The sequence below is a fragment of the Carlito syrichta genome, unplaced genomic scaffold (genome assembly GCF_000164805.1).
Source record: "Carlito syrichta isolate Samal-C Ts95f unplaced genomic scaffold, Tarsius_syrichta-2.0.1 Scaffold313052, whole genome shotgun sequence".
In the NCBI taxonomy this organism is placed as follows: Eukaryota; Metazoa; Chordata; class Mammalia; order Primates; family Tarsiidae; genus Carlito; species Carlito syrichta.
In genome coordinates, this window is record NW_007257148.1 from 184,171 (window position 1) to 199,342 (window position 15,172).

Sequence of the window (15,172 nt, forward strand, 5' to 3'; positions counted from 1 at the left end):
AAAAAAAAAAAAAAAAAAAAAAAAAAGCCCACATGGGGAATTAAGGAATCTTTTTCTTTTTTTTTTATTTAATTTTTTTTGAGTGGAGTCTCACTCTGTCGCCCAGACTGGAATGCAGTGGCCGCTCCGCCCCCACAGCCTCGACCTGCTGGGCTCCGGCGATCCTTCCGCCTCAGCCTGCCGAGTAGCCAGAATTACAGGCGCGCGCTACCACCCCCGGCTGATTTTTTGGTTTATTTCTAAGTGTATCTCCTGGGGCCAGTTCTGCAGTCATGAGCAGGAGGAGCTGCACAGCCTGTGTGCACAGTATGATGTGTGTTTATGTCTAAACACATGAGGATGTGCACAAGGTCTTGTCGTGCCCTTGGTGCATAGGTGAGTGGTGTGTGCCCAGCATGGAAATTTTTCGATTCCTTTGCCTGATGTCAGGGTCTTCCTGGACAGTGTGGATATTACTGCTGGTCAGGCCCATAATCAGTGGCCTTCAGTGGGACTGCTTTTCTGGTATCTGTGCTTCTGATTTGGGCTTCTCTGAGATAAACGGAAAAGCCAGATGTGAGATCTGTATGCTAACAATTTCAATTTGGGAAAACCAAGAAAAAGAATTCTCAACCAGAATCGGTAGGGAAATTCTAGCCTTGAAAAAAGATTAAAAAACAAAAAACCACCGGTTTCTAAAAGGTCCAGCCTTTACAATGATTTCAGCCAACTTGAGGACGAGGCCTAGCCTTTGGTTTAGTAGACCCCTGTCTTGCCCTCCAGTCTGGTGGCATAGGCTTGCAAATGTGTTGTCCAAACAGGTTTAGGATTCAGTTTTGATCCCCTGGAGAAGTAGCAGGGACCTCTGCAACTATGCACAATTTCTCAAACTGCAAGATTCGTATCTAGCTGTATTATGCTGTGGATATAGATTTGTTGGGCAGTCATTTTCTAATTACTGGTAACGTAACCAGTCCATGAGTGTGACTTGGTCATTACGTCAGGTCACTATCTGCCTTCCACTCCAGGGGTAGGTGTGAATTATAAAAGAGCATCATGACCATGCAAGATGCTGTGGTTTGAAAACTGAGCCTAGTGGGTATGTCTTCCAGCTGCCCTTGGTAATGTGAATAGACACTAGGAGCCTAGGAGTAGGGCTGGATCATCTCTCATCTGACTATGTGTAGAATCCTGTTGAATGCCCTTGTTTCTTTGGTTATGCAGTCAGAGCTCTGCTATGGTGAACATCCAGACTGTTACCACATGTTCTTCCCATCACAAAGGACAGCCCATTCCACTAAGTTCCCTTTGGATCTTCTTGTCAACAAGAGCTGTCCTTTCATTGTTTGGAGTCAGAGAAGGACCTTCAGAATTTCCTGGCTTCAGGGAATGGGCTAGGGGAAAATGGGAAGTGACAGCCACATATCAAAACTACCTTTCACTTTACTTCCTGAGCAAGGGTTTGTGAAGCATAACGGAGAGGGAACCCCAGAGTGAACGGAAATGGTACTGCTTTATTCGAAATGTTTTCTTACCTCATTCTGGGCCCCAGTAGGGGCCCAGCCTCATCTGTCCGGCTTGGCCCCATGTTCCTCTTGTCCCCTGCCCCACTGCCTGTCTGGTGCTGCTCATGACCCCTGGTGCCACTTACCATTCCAGCTTTCAATCATCTCTCTTAGTGCTCATGCTTCTGAAACCTGCCCAATTTTCTGTTCCTTGGCTTCCTTCAGGTTTTTTTTTTTTCTTTCCCTGTTTTTGTAGAAGATTCGAGAATCTTTCTTATGGCTTTCTCTGTTGGGATCAGAATTGGAAGCAAACATAACTTTTGTATTTAAAAGGCAATGGCATGCCTAAGCATTTCTCCTACATATGACTGCCTTGCTAGTGTGCCCTCCTGCTGTGTCATACTTCATGAAGAATTATATCTTCTCACCTCCGTGTCGATACTGCCTCTTAGGACCTAAGCAGAAGAGCAGTAAAGGCAGACACACATAGGTTGGAGTTGGCCCATCTCTATCCATTCTCTAATCCTTGCTGAACAATTACTCTTCCATTTCCCAGAAGGAACTATTTGGACTGTATGAACTGACTTGGGTTATGTACTATAGAGGATTAAGGAAACCATAGATATTGGGCCTTGAAATGGTCTATTAATGCTTTCTCTTCCTAGGGTTGTCCTGATTATGGTTGGGGTCTAGTTACAGATTGGTTTTCAACCAAATAATTGTAATAACTTAGAAGTCAGGCCTTTGAAGGAGCTAGAATAATGTTGGGTTATCTTTGCCCTTGACTTTTTGTAGACATTTAAGATGATATAGAGGGAAAGGAGGGACTAAGTGAGACTGTGGCCTAATTCCTAACAATGTCTTTTTTTGTGTGTGCCCCTCTATCAATAGGGCAGTAGCCCCCTCCTGCCATGGGTGGATGTAAGGGCTTTGTCCAACAGGTGCCCTGAGGATACAGACTCTTTTGGGGAGAAAGTGCTCCCTACCATATAGTTGACAGTGGTTAGGAGCTCTACCTTTCCCTACCTACCTTTCTTCAAACAACAGAACACCACTTGATCTAGCAACCCCAAGGTACAGAGATTGTTATTTAACAAAAATACCTGTACCTGCATGTTCATTGCAACACAATTCACAATTGCAAAGATGTAGAATCAACCTAAATGCTCATCAACATCAACCAATCAGTGGATAATGAAAATGTGACATATATACACCATAGAATACTACACAGTCACAGAAAAGAATGAAATCAAGTCCTTTGCAGTGACATGGATGGAGCTGGAGATCCTCATCCTAAGTATACTGACTCAGAACAGAAAAACAAACATTGCATGTTCTCACTCATATGCAGGAGCTAAACAGTCACCCAGATGGAAATAATAGACACAGAGTACACTTAAAAAGGGGAAGGGGAAAAGGAGGTTAAAGTTCAGAAACTACCTATGGGACATAATGTTCACCTACTGGGGAATGGGCCACCAGAAACTCAATCCCCACCACTATACAATATGTCTATGTAACAAGTATGCATGTGTATCCCCAAATCTAAAATAAAAATAGTTTGTTTTTTTAAAAAAATCCGAAATTAAGAACTTCCAAAAGCCCCAGAACAAGAAAGATGTGGCTACTTCCTATGGACTTAGCAACATATATGGAGCTAATAAAATAACATAAATAAAATGCATTCACTCTTCCAAGGTTTCACTTCCTGTAGCTTCAGGAATTGATAAATGAAAAAAAACTTTATGATATATTCATGCAATGGAATATTATTTGGCCACAAAAATGAATGAAATACTAAAGGGCTGACACATTCTTCAACATGGATGAACTTCAAAAACACTCTAAGTGACAGGAGCTAGTCACCAAAGACCACAAATCATACAATCCCATTTACATGAAAAGTCCAGAAGAGGCAAATCTATGGAGACATAAAGTAGATGCATGGTTGCTCAGGACTAAGGAAGAGGAAAGAAATTCAGGAGGAGGTGAATAGGTCTAGGAAACATTGCACTGGACAGAGTTAAAGAAGCAAGAAAGATTATGTTAGACTAGTGCAATAGGGGAGAGAGCTAGAACTCAAGACTGCTGAAACAAAAGGCAGGAAGGTTTTGAAGTGCTGAGTGAGCTAGTGAAAAAGTCCTGGAAGACACTAAGGGGGAGGTTGGCCAACGTGTAGGCCATCCATGTTTGCTAGTTGGTGCTTGTTGAAGTTAGGTTTCTACCCTCCCACAGAGACTGGGAGAAAGGGTGCTAGCTTCCTTAATGATTACAGAGGGATGGCTACGGGGTTCTTGAGAAAGACATTCTTGGGTTATGAAACTGGCAAGAATCTGGAAGAAGACGTATCTACATTTCAAAGAGACAAAGAATTCATAACAACAAGTTTTCTACAACTTGTGCATTTTAGAAAATGTGCTAAGAAAGGGAGTTCAGGGGCCTACAATTAGAAACTGTCTAAAAGTTAATCAAGCTGAGGGAAATATTAGTGCTATATTGGACAATGGGTACAAGATTTCTCTTGGGGATGACAAAATATTCTAAAATTAGATTAAGTGAAGGTTGCAAAACTCTGTTAAAATATTAAAAAACCATTAAATTGTACACTTTAAATGAGTCAACTTTATGGTATGTAAATTATGCCTCAATAAACTGTTTTAAAAATATTAGAGAACAAAAAAACAAATATCCTTTTTGTCCTGTTTGCTTTTATAATTGGATCTAAACTGCTCCTCTGCAAATAAACTTGCTTATTCTGCAGGAGGAAAGTGGTTGCTTTATCAAACTAAAGTTACAGAAGATATTGCTTGTCATCATTTATTTACCCAAAAATACATTGTAGTGGTTATGAGTACCATTGGGCTTAAACTCAGATCAGAGTAACATATTACTTTGCAGTTAAGTTCTTGGGGCCACAGTTTTTACATCTGTAAAATGGAGGTGATATTTCATACCTCATGGAGTTCTTGTAGAGATGAAATCCTATATGTAAGGGTCTTAGCACAGTATCTAGCACATTCACAAGCAACTACCATCCATGAATACTTGTGGAGGGCCGACTTCCTGCCAGGACATCCTTCTCTTGACCTGAGTACCTGAGGCTACTTTAGAAGGCCCCTAGCACTCCTCACCACATTCTTCCCTGGGGTGAAAGAATCCATAAGGTCATGGTGACATGAGTGCTACTCTCCCTGCCCCACTTCTAGACCACACTCTTGGTAGCCAGAATCCCAGAATTTCCTGTCCAAGTGGCCTCATGCAGGGCCCACCTAACCTCTCCCCTGGATCTGTCTTCGTGGGGCTGGAAGGAGCCGCCAGCATGGACAACCCAGGTCCCAGGAGGAGTGATGAGCCAGGGATGGAAGGTGGCTATGCAGGCTGGCATGTCCACATGTATGAACACAAGGCCTATCACAGGGCAAGGCAGGCTCTGGGATGGGAGAGAAGGGACAAGTGATTACCATCCATATTCTTGCCCAGGGCACAGCAAATGTTAGGAGTAGGGCTGTTTCTAGTACTGGGCATACAACAGTATCCAAACCAAATATGAATATTATTATAAACATTAAATTATTTCTGCTAACTAAAATTTTTTTTTTTATTTTTACCTTTTTTTTTTTTTTTTCTTTTTGAGTTGGGTCTCACTCTGTTATCCAAGATTGGAGTATAGTGGCACAATCATGGCTCATCACAGCCTCAACCTCCTAGACTCAGGCAATCCTCCTGCCTCACCCTCCCAGGTGGCTGGGACTACAAGTGCACACCACCAAGCCCAGCTAAATTTTTTTTATTTTTTGTAGAGAAAATGTCTCACTATGTTGCCTAGCTGGGCTGGTCTTGATCTCCTAGGTTCAAACAATCTTCCCACCTCAGCCTCCTAAAGTCTAGGATTACACGCATAAGCCACTGTGCCTGGCTACATTTTTTTTTTTTAAGAGATGGGGGTCTTGCTTTGTTGTCCAGACTGGTCTTGAACTAGGCTCAAAAGATCCACCTTGGTGTCCTGAGTAGCTGAGACTATACAGGTGCACACCACTCATCTAGCTTGGAAGAATATTTACAATGCATTTAATCCTATTATTTTCCCTTAAAGACCAGCCCCATTTGGTTTCAAGTACACAGCTATGGCTCTGGAGTTTGTTCTCTCCCTTGAAGACTGCTTGGTTTTAACTACAATAAATGAAGAATGATTGTTTGGGTAACTGTGGTTCAATTGATTTCTAATTAATATTTTTTTCTTGTTCCCCTGAAAGACTCAATGCAAAAAAAAAAAAATCCAAGTGTTTATATTATGACAATAAAAATGCCTTATTTTTTAAAAGTCATTTATCTAGATTTCTTATGTATCTATATGTATGCAGTAGTCTTTCACCAGAGGAAAGTGTAGACAGGAATAGATAGACATCAAGAAAAGGAGAGAAAAACGTGAGACAGAGAAATGAGAGCTATTTAAAGATATTTCCAAATTAAAGACAATGGAATAACTTTCTTATTTCTCTCTCCCTCCTTCCTCCCCATTTCTGTCTCTAGACAAATATGGTTACTTATTTCCCTATTGTATGTGTCACTAAGATTTTTATATTTCCCCTAATCTTCAAGTATACATATATCAAGTATGTTTGATGTATTCAGGTATAGTTGATGTGAAAGTTAAATACCTGAATAGGACTATGTAAATTAAATGTATATGGACTACATAATACTGGAAATGCAAGAGGAAAGTTTATTAGTTAAAGAACTCTCACTAGCAAACCTTTTTGAAAGTGAATACTAATACTGAATCTATGTCCTTTTAAATCATAATTCACAACTTTACTTAATGTGAAGAATGCATTCTGTAAATATAGAAAATTATAATTTTATAACATGAAACTCGTAGATGTGCACAAAAGGACACATTAGTCGTGTTTAAGAGGAACAAAGAAACAAACTATTTTTCTTTCCAATTTGGAAGAAAGAATAACAACTACATGTCAATATAGATACAAAGTCATCTGGAGTGACTTAACCGTTTTTGTGATTAACAGGTTGTTGACCAACCCAAAGAAATGAGCCATCTAGTGGTTTGTTTCAGCATTACAAAGAAATATTTGGCAACACAATTAGTTCAATAGCTTGTTTTTCAAAACACTCAAATGAGCTTCCTTGGAGTCAAAAGTGCGAAATGAAAAGTAAACGACGCTAAAGCTGTGCTTGGAACTCCAAAGAAGTTTCTACAAGGCTCTTACCTTTGTCCTTATTAATATTGAGCAAACGCTAACGTTCCATCATAGAGCCCTACACTGTGATGCCCAGAAGGTGAGCGTGAAGTTAGTGAGTTCTTCTTTTGCACAACATTCATGCTTGTAATGGATCATGAATACAAAGGTATAGACGATACACTTGTTGTTTTCCAGAAGTTTGCAGATTAGTGCCCTTTAAGTACATGGTTATGTAACAGGTGGGTAGGTAGGTATTATTCTTGACCCACAACATTTTCACTGCATTTATCCTGTCTGGTTCTAAATTAGCATCTCTACAGAATAAGTAATTTTCTCCTGAGAATTATGTGCATGATGTAAACAACATTTTTAATGAAGAAGGAAGATAGACAACTCCATTACCTTCCAGGTATATTTAGAGAAATATGAGTGTAGTGAAATGAGATGGCATAGACAGTGATGTGGAGGTGGAAGGGTCTTGACTTCAGAGGCAATAGGAAGGGACCACAACTTGACTGTGCTCTCTCAACGTCTAGGTAATCAGGGTCTTACCAAGGCCCTGTCTACATCACTTAAACACAGCATTGTGAGGCCTCTGAAAGTTGCAGTGAACCCCAGTGCTGTGAGGCTCTGAGAGGTGCAGTGAACTCCAGGGAGGTCTGCCTTTTGCTTTAGACCTTGACATCATTGATGGTTTTGGTTATATATGCAAAAGACAGGAACTGTGCTGCCAAGTTGCAAATAACTTTTAAAACCAAAGTAGGAAATCTCTTTTCCTCTGCAGATACCCTGCAGCTTGTTCTGTATCCAAGCCTAAAGTTAAATGTGCTTTTTAAACAGAATAAAATACAAATAATAGAGAGATCAATAGTTGCCAGGGGCCAGGGTTTGAGGGCAGAGAATAGACTACAGAGGGGCCTGAGCAAACTGTCTGGGACTGATGGAAATGTTCTCTATCTTGATTATAGTGGTAGTTACGTGACTGTTTTGTTTTTCAAAATTCATAGAACTGTATGCTTTTTAAAATATTACTTTTACTCAAAGCACTTCACTCTTTTTATATTAAAAAGTAAAATATACATACATATAATAAAATATTCAAACTCTATTTGATTCATATAGCAAAAGCCCAAGTAGTATCTTATTAATGGTTTGCTCTTGCTTCTTAAAAAAGTTTTTTTCAAGATCAGTAGAAGCATTTCATAAGCTTGTGTATCTCATGTTAATAAGTTTAAAACTAATAATGAAAAGAAAGTGAGGCAGGGAGCCCTTCCTTCCCCCAAGCCTAATAAGATGAAGTCCTTCCCAGGATAGAGTAGGGGCCTTCTTAGTGCAATAAGATAAAAGCCTTCCCAGAATAATGAAAGAGTCCTTCTAGCACCATAAGACAAGAACTTTCTTGGAAGATTTATGTTAGGAAGGAATGTAGCCCCCAATCTGTAGTGCGCATATGTAACTCAGCTGCAACCTTGAACTGTGAAACACCCAATTAAAATGTGTGTTACTGATATGTAAGCCTTATTGAGGGGACAAGTAAGCTAAAAAAAGTATAAAAGGCAATGCCCCCCTGTGCTCAGGGCTCAACCTCTGGATGTTAATCCGCTGAGCCGGTGCCAACACGAATAAAACTGCTTCCTGGTGTCTGTGTCCCAACTCTCTCTATAAAATCCTGCCACAAAATGTGAAATATGAAAATGCTGAAATATGGAAGTAAAATAGTTGGTTTTGCTAATAATATTTAATGAGCACTGTGCTGTGAACTTTAAATGATCTCATTCAAAGTCCACAGCCACCCTATGGAATAGAACCACCAGCAGGGGGGAAACAAGGAGACTCAATGTTGCTAAGCCTAAGAAACTTATCAAAGAATCCACAGGTAATATAGATAATGAAATCAGAACTCAAATCCAGATCAGTTTGGCCCAAGTGCAAGCCTATTTTTTCTTTTTTCTTTTTTTTTGAGTCAGGGTCTCATTCTGTTCCCCAGGCTGGAGGGCAGTGGCACAATCATGACTCACCGTAGCCTCAGCCTCCTGGGATCAGGTGATCCTCCTGCTTCAGCCTCCTGAGTAGCTGGGACTACAAGCACATACCACCATACCCAGCTACTTTTTAAATTTTTTTTTTTGTAGAAATGAGATCTTGCTATGTTGCCTAGGCTGGTCTTGAACTCCTGGGCTCAAGCAATCCTCCTTCCTCAGGCTCCCAAAGTACTGGGATTACAGGCATGAGCACCACACAAGGCCTATTCATTTTGTTGTACTTTATTCTGCTTTTTCTAATCAAGGGAGCACTGTCATTATTTCCCTAAGCATTATTATATTGCTGGAATATATTTTCCTAAGCACATGCATAAACAAGTTGAAACTTGTGGCACAGTATGAGTGGGTTTGAGGAGCAAGAGAGTTTCTGGAAGCACAAGTTAGTGCTGCTGGTGGAATGGGCAGACGAACCTCGGAGCAGAGTCCGGTGTTTCTCAGCCATTGCTAAGAAGGCAGCATTTCTGTGTTCAACAGGAGCAACGACAGGCACTGTGATGGACTGAATTATAGCCCCAAAGATATCCAGGTCCTAATCCCTGGAACCTGTGAATATTGCTTTATATAACAAAAGGGACTTTATGGATGTAATTAAGTTAAGGATTTTATCCTGGATTAACCAGGTGGGCCCCAAATGTAATCACAAGCAGCCTTATAAGAAGGAGACTAAAGGAGATCGACGCTGAAGAGAGGGCAAGGCAATCACAAAGACAGAGTGGAGTGATGTGGCTACAGCTGATAAAAGGCACCAACAGCAGGCAGAGACAAGGAAACAGCTTCCACGCAGAGCCTCCGGAAAGACTCAGTCCTGGTGGCACCACCTCAACTCTGGCCCCTTGAGATGGTTTCTAGCTTCTGCTCTCCATCCATGTGAAAGAATAAATTTGTGTACTTTCAAGCCACCAAGATTGTGGTAATCCCTTATATCAGCCATAAAACTAGCATTCATGAGTCCCCCTTCATCTGTGGTTTCACTTCCTGAGGTTAAATTACCCACAGTCCACTGTGGTTCAGAAATACTAAGTGGAAAATTCCAAGGGGGAAAACAACACTCATGAGATTTAAAGTGCACAGCTTTCTGAGTAGCATGATGAAATCTCAAGCCGTTGTTCTCTGTCCTGCCCAGGATGTGAATCCCCACTTTGTCTCCATACTGTACATGCTGCCTGACCACTGGTCACTCAGGCATCATCTCTGTGACCAGATCGACGGTCACAGTGTCACACTGCTTGTGTTCAAGTCACCCTTATTTTATTTCCTAATGATCTCAAAGCAGAGGGGTGATGCTGGCAATTCGGACATGCTAAAGAAGCTGTCAAGTGCTTCTTTTAAGTGGAAAGATGAAAGTTCTCCACTTAATAAGGAAACAAAAAAAGATCATATGCTGAGGTCACTGAGATCTATGGTAAGAATGAACCCTTTACATATGAAATTGTGAAGAAAGAAAAAAACGAGTGCTGGTTTTGCTGTTGCACCTCAAACTCCAAGAGTTTTGGCCACAGCGTGTGATAAGTGCTTTGTTAAGAAGGAAAAAAAGGTAAGGCACAGTGGCTCACACCTGTAGTCCTAGCACTTTGGAATGCCAGGGTGGGAGAATAACTTGAGCCTAGTAGTTCAAGACCAGCCTGGGCAACATAGTAAAACCTCATTTCCACAAAAAAATTGGCCAAGTGTGGTGGTACATGCTTGTAGTTTCAGTTACTCAGGAGGCTGAGGTGGAAGAATCACCTGGGCCCAGGAGGTTGAGGCTATAGTGAGCTACTGCACTCCAACCTGGGCAACAGAGTGGGACCCCAATTCAATAAATAAAGAAATATGGAAAAAGCATTAAATTTCTGGGTGGAAGACATGAATAGAAAGGTGTTCCGTTGGGCACGGTAGCTCACGCCTGTAATCACAGCACATTGGGAGGCAGAGGTGAGAGAATTGCTTGAGTCCAGGAGTTCAAGATAAGCCTAGGCAACTTGGTGAAACTTTGTCTCTACAGTAAATCAAAAATTTAGCTGGGTGTGGTGGCACATGTCTGTAGTTCCAGCTACTTGGAATACTAAGGCAGAAGGATTGTCTGAGCCTAGCAGGTCGAGGCTGTGATGGCCGCTGAGTGTGCCACTGCACTCCAGCCTGGGCGACAGAGTGAGACTCCGACTCAAAAAGAAAAAAGAAAAAGAAAAAGAAAAGTGTTCCAATTGATGGCAATTGGTATCGGCACTAGCTGCAGTTTCAGGCATCCACTGAGGGTCTTGGAATGTGTCCCCAGAGGATAAGGGAGGACTACTATATGCACTAGGACCAACTCTTCCAGGATGGGTTTGAAACTGCCAGGTTAGCATCAGAGTGTCTTTAACAAAAAACAAGCAAACAACAACAGCACCATGTAACACCAGACTGTATAGGAGATAGGTTTTCTTTTTTTTTTTTTAATTTAGGGTTTCACTCTGTCTCCCGGGCTGCAGTGCAGCAGCATAATCATGGCTCACTGCAGCTGTGACTTCCTGGGCTCAAGCAATTATCCTGCCTCAGCCTTTTAAGTAGCTGGGACACAGGTGCACACCTCCATGCCTGGCTACTTTTTCTATTTTTGTAGAGATGGCATCTTGCTTTGTTGCCCAGGCTGGTCTTGAACTTCTGTACTCAAGCAATCCTCCTGCCTCTGCCTTCCAAAGTGTTGGGATTATAGGCATGAATCACTGTGCCCGGTCTGATAATAACTTGTAAAATAAGTATTCCCTTGAGTTTCTTGGCATTACACAATAGCATATCTGAAAGGTTTTCCCCCAGGCTGTTGGTGTGTTGGATCTCGTCCCACCAATCTGTTAATTTATTACAGAAAGGACTACTTTCCATTTACATTGATGACACTAGTCTCCTGAGCAAAAACATAGCGGGAGTCTGCAATATTTAGATGACATGTGAATCAACTTTGAAGTAGCAGTCAGAAGTCACAGAGGTCTGAGGTTCATGTCAGTGATGCCAAGTTTCATTCCTGGATTGCCATTTATCCACTTATACAACCTAGGGCCTGGTTACATCCAGGATTTGGACTTGGCTTTGGAGTGTGGAGTTACATCATATATAAATTACACGTTCTGGAAGGAAAAGGCTTGCTTCCAACACTTACTGCCGCATGACCTTGGGAAAAATCACTTGACCTCAAAAGGCTCACCTCTTTTTAAAATTATTTATTTATTTTTTTATTTTGTCTGAGTCTCACTCTGTCTCCTAGGCTGGAGTGCAGTGGCATGCTCATGGCCACCGCAGTCTTGACCTGCTAGGCTCAGGCGATCCTTCTGTCTCAGCCTTCCAAGTAACTGGAACTACAGGTGTGTACCAGCATGCCTAACTGTTCGATTTATTGTAAAGACAAGGTCTTGCCAAGTGGCCCAAGCTGGTCTTGAACCCATGCACTCAGGCAATCCTGTCACCTCTGCTTCCCAAAGTACTGGGATTACAGGTGTGAGTCACCATGCCCGGCTCAAAGTTTACCTCTTAAAGGGAAAAACAGTACTTAGCTCCAAGAGTTATGAGAGTTAAGTAATTATGTACGTAAAAAACTTGGCCCAGTACTAACTTGATTTAAGGATGCAACAAATCTTACCTGCAATTGCTGTTGTCATTGGGGCAACTCCTTTCTCCTTCTGGGGTGGTGCTTCAGGGAACAAGTAGCCCCTGGAGTCATGCAGTGGACCAGCTCTCTCAATGGTCCCACAGAGTCAGTGGTAACATCCTTGCCTATCATGCATGTAATAAAAATGTCTCTGCTCTTCAGCCTGAGGATTTTAAGACTAGTCCTCCGAACTCTTATCCCCCAATGACTACAGGTGTTATGCTCTATTCATAGCTCTTTTCCAAGTGGATCCCTTCAACCCCAGTGGAGGGCCAGAAATAAATAGTTCTGAATCTAGAAGGCAAATCCTACTTGGTCTCCAAATCACTTATCTGGACCCTGGAAGAATCTAATTCTGGCTACTCTAGGCACCCTCTGTTCACAGAATCACAAAACTGCATAAGTGTGAAGACTGGGTCTCATGAGCTCTGTTTGTTGTTGTTGTTGTTTTAACAGAATCAAGCTCTCACTATGTTGCCCAGACAGGTCTCAAACTCTCAGGCTCAAGCAATCCTCCTGCCTCAGCCTCCCAAAGTGTTGGGATTACAGGCATGAGCCACCATGCCTGGCCAGCTCCAGTTTTCCAGTTGGGGAGACCAAGGCCCTGAGAGTAAGTGGCTTGCCCAAGCTTGCAGAAGAAGCGGTCATCGGAGCCAGGATTAGGCTCCTAATTCCAATTTCTCATTCAATTTCTTCCTATCCTTTCATGCTGCCTACCTTTCCTATGCCCCGCTTCCATCACTGATTCAGGTATAAATGCATTACCCTGCTAGAGAATTCTATTCTTCAGTGGGCTGAGGAATTCTATTCCCGAGTAAGCCAGGGAAGTGGAGTTCCCACAGACCTTGGCTCAGGTATGTTGTCTCATGATGCCCAAGTCTCCTTGTTCAGTTTTCTTCACACACTCTCACCATCCCTTCCCTCTGCTCATCGACCTCTTCCATTGGGTGGAAACACTAGTCTTAAAACCTCTCCTGCCCCACAGAAGCTGATAGTAGATGTGGGAAGAGCTGGAAGAATAGAGGAAGCAAATTTGACAAACCCAGGATAATTGAGGACTGAAATATGACAGAGCCTGATGGGCTTGTTTCCAAAAATCCCAACCAGTCAGTAAAGGAAGTCACCTGCCTGCTCTTCCAGCCTTTCTGTCCCTGTAGACCATCAGGCAGGAAGCTCTTCCTACCAAATTGCCCTCACCTACACTTACAGACAGATGTGTTTCTATGGGTTAAGCATCAACAATCTTTGTAATCCTCCTTTAAAATTATTCCTCTTAAATTTGCTGAACGTGGTTGTGTGTGCCTGTAGTCCCAGTTAATTGGGAGGCCAAGGCAGGAGGGATTGCTTGCGGCCAGGAGTTCAAGATCAGTCTGGTCAGCATAGCGAGACCTCGTCTCTACAAAAAAAATTACATTAGCCAGGTATGGTGGTATGTACCTGTTCCCAGCTTCTTGGGAGGCTGAGGTGGGAGAATTGCTTGAGCCCAGGACTTTCAAGCTGCAGTGAGTTGTGATCATGCTACTGCACTCCAGCCTGGGCAACAGAGTGAGATCCCATCTCTAAAACACATTAAATTAATTTAAAAACTCCTCAGAATAATGTGCTCTCAGACATACCTTGATATGTTAATCAATCCAACTGATTCCTTCCTCAGCAGAAAGAATGCAGAACACCAGGTGTCCTATTTCCTACGTTAGCCCTACGCCAACAGTGTCTCATAATAGTTATTACTTCCCCTCCCGAGGGCCCAAACTGTCTGGGTAAGGAAGTGATTGAGTAGGGTAGAGAAAGTGAAGGTCCGAGTGTGCTGAGGACAAGCTTCTCCCCTGAGCAGGTTTTTCCCAGCTCAACTTATGGACCAGTGAGCAGAAATTATGGCTGAAAAGGAAGAAAGCCTTTCTGTTCTGGGAGCATTTCTCCCTGAAGCTTCCCATCCTTTCTCTGCTACTGTTGTCAGGGAATCTCAATGAGTGACATTCTATAAGCCCCCTTTTCCAATACAAGTTTGAGTTAATTAAATAGGGGGAGTTTGTTTTGTGTGTGTGGCAGGGCATTTCATGATACAAAGAAACCTCTGAGATAAAGAAGCCTTTGAAATCACAAATCTGAACAGTTTCAGGAAGGATGGTGCAAGGGCACCTACAACCAATCTTATTTACCAAGGGTAGCGCTGACTTATACAGCTTGTACGAGTTGTATTGTGTTTATAATTACCTCTCTCACCCTTACACAAAGGTCCCTTGACAATAATTGCATAATCTTCTCACATTTCTTGTTTCTGGCTTGACAGCCAAACCTATGGAACTTCAAATTATTGATGCTTTCTAATTTTGAGGTTGGGTAATCTGAAGCTTGAGGAAATTTGACAATCATAATACCTGCATTCCACTACTGAAAATGCCACCTCCAAGGTCACATGTGACTGTTACTAGGCTAACAGGATCTGTGTTGTGGTTCTCAGCCCTTGTGTCCTGTTGACAAGGATTGAAAACGGGACTCAAACAATTTCAGGTGCAAGTGATAGTTAATTAAAAGCAAGAGTACACTCTGTGCAGCAAGAAAGACAGAGATATAATCAGCCCGAACTAACTGTGGGCTTCTATTTCATGGAATTTTTCTCTTCCTGTTTCCTGATTCTTCTCCTGTCAATCTAACCTTTTAGTAACTTGATGGACAGGTGTTGAGTGCTGCAACCTTTAGAAATTGTGCATGCGGGTTTCCCATGAGTACCTAACTGAAACCCATGAGAGGGTTAAAACTACAATGCTAATTAATGCTAATGATATGGTAATAACTCAAAGGTTAGATGAGTACAACCTTAAACTTCCAATGCACATGTGT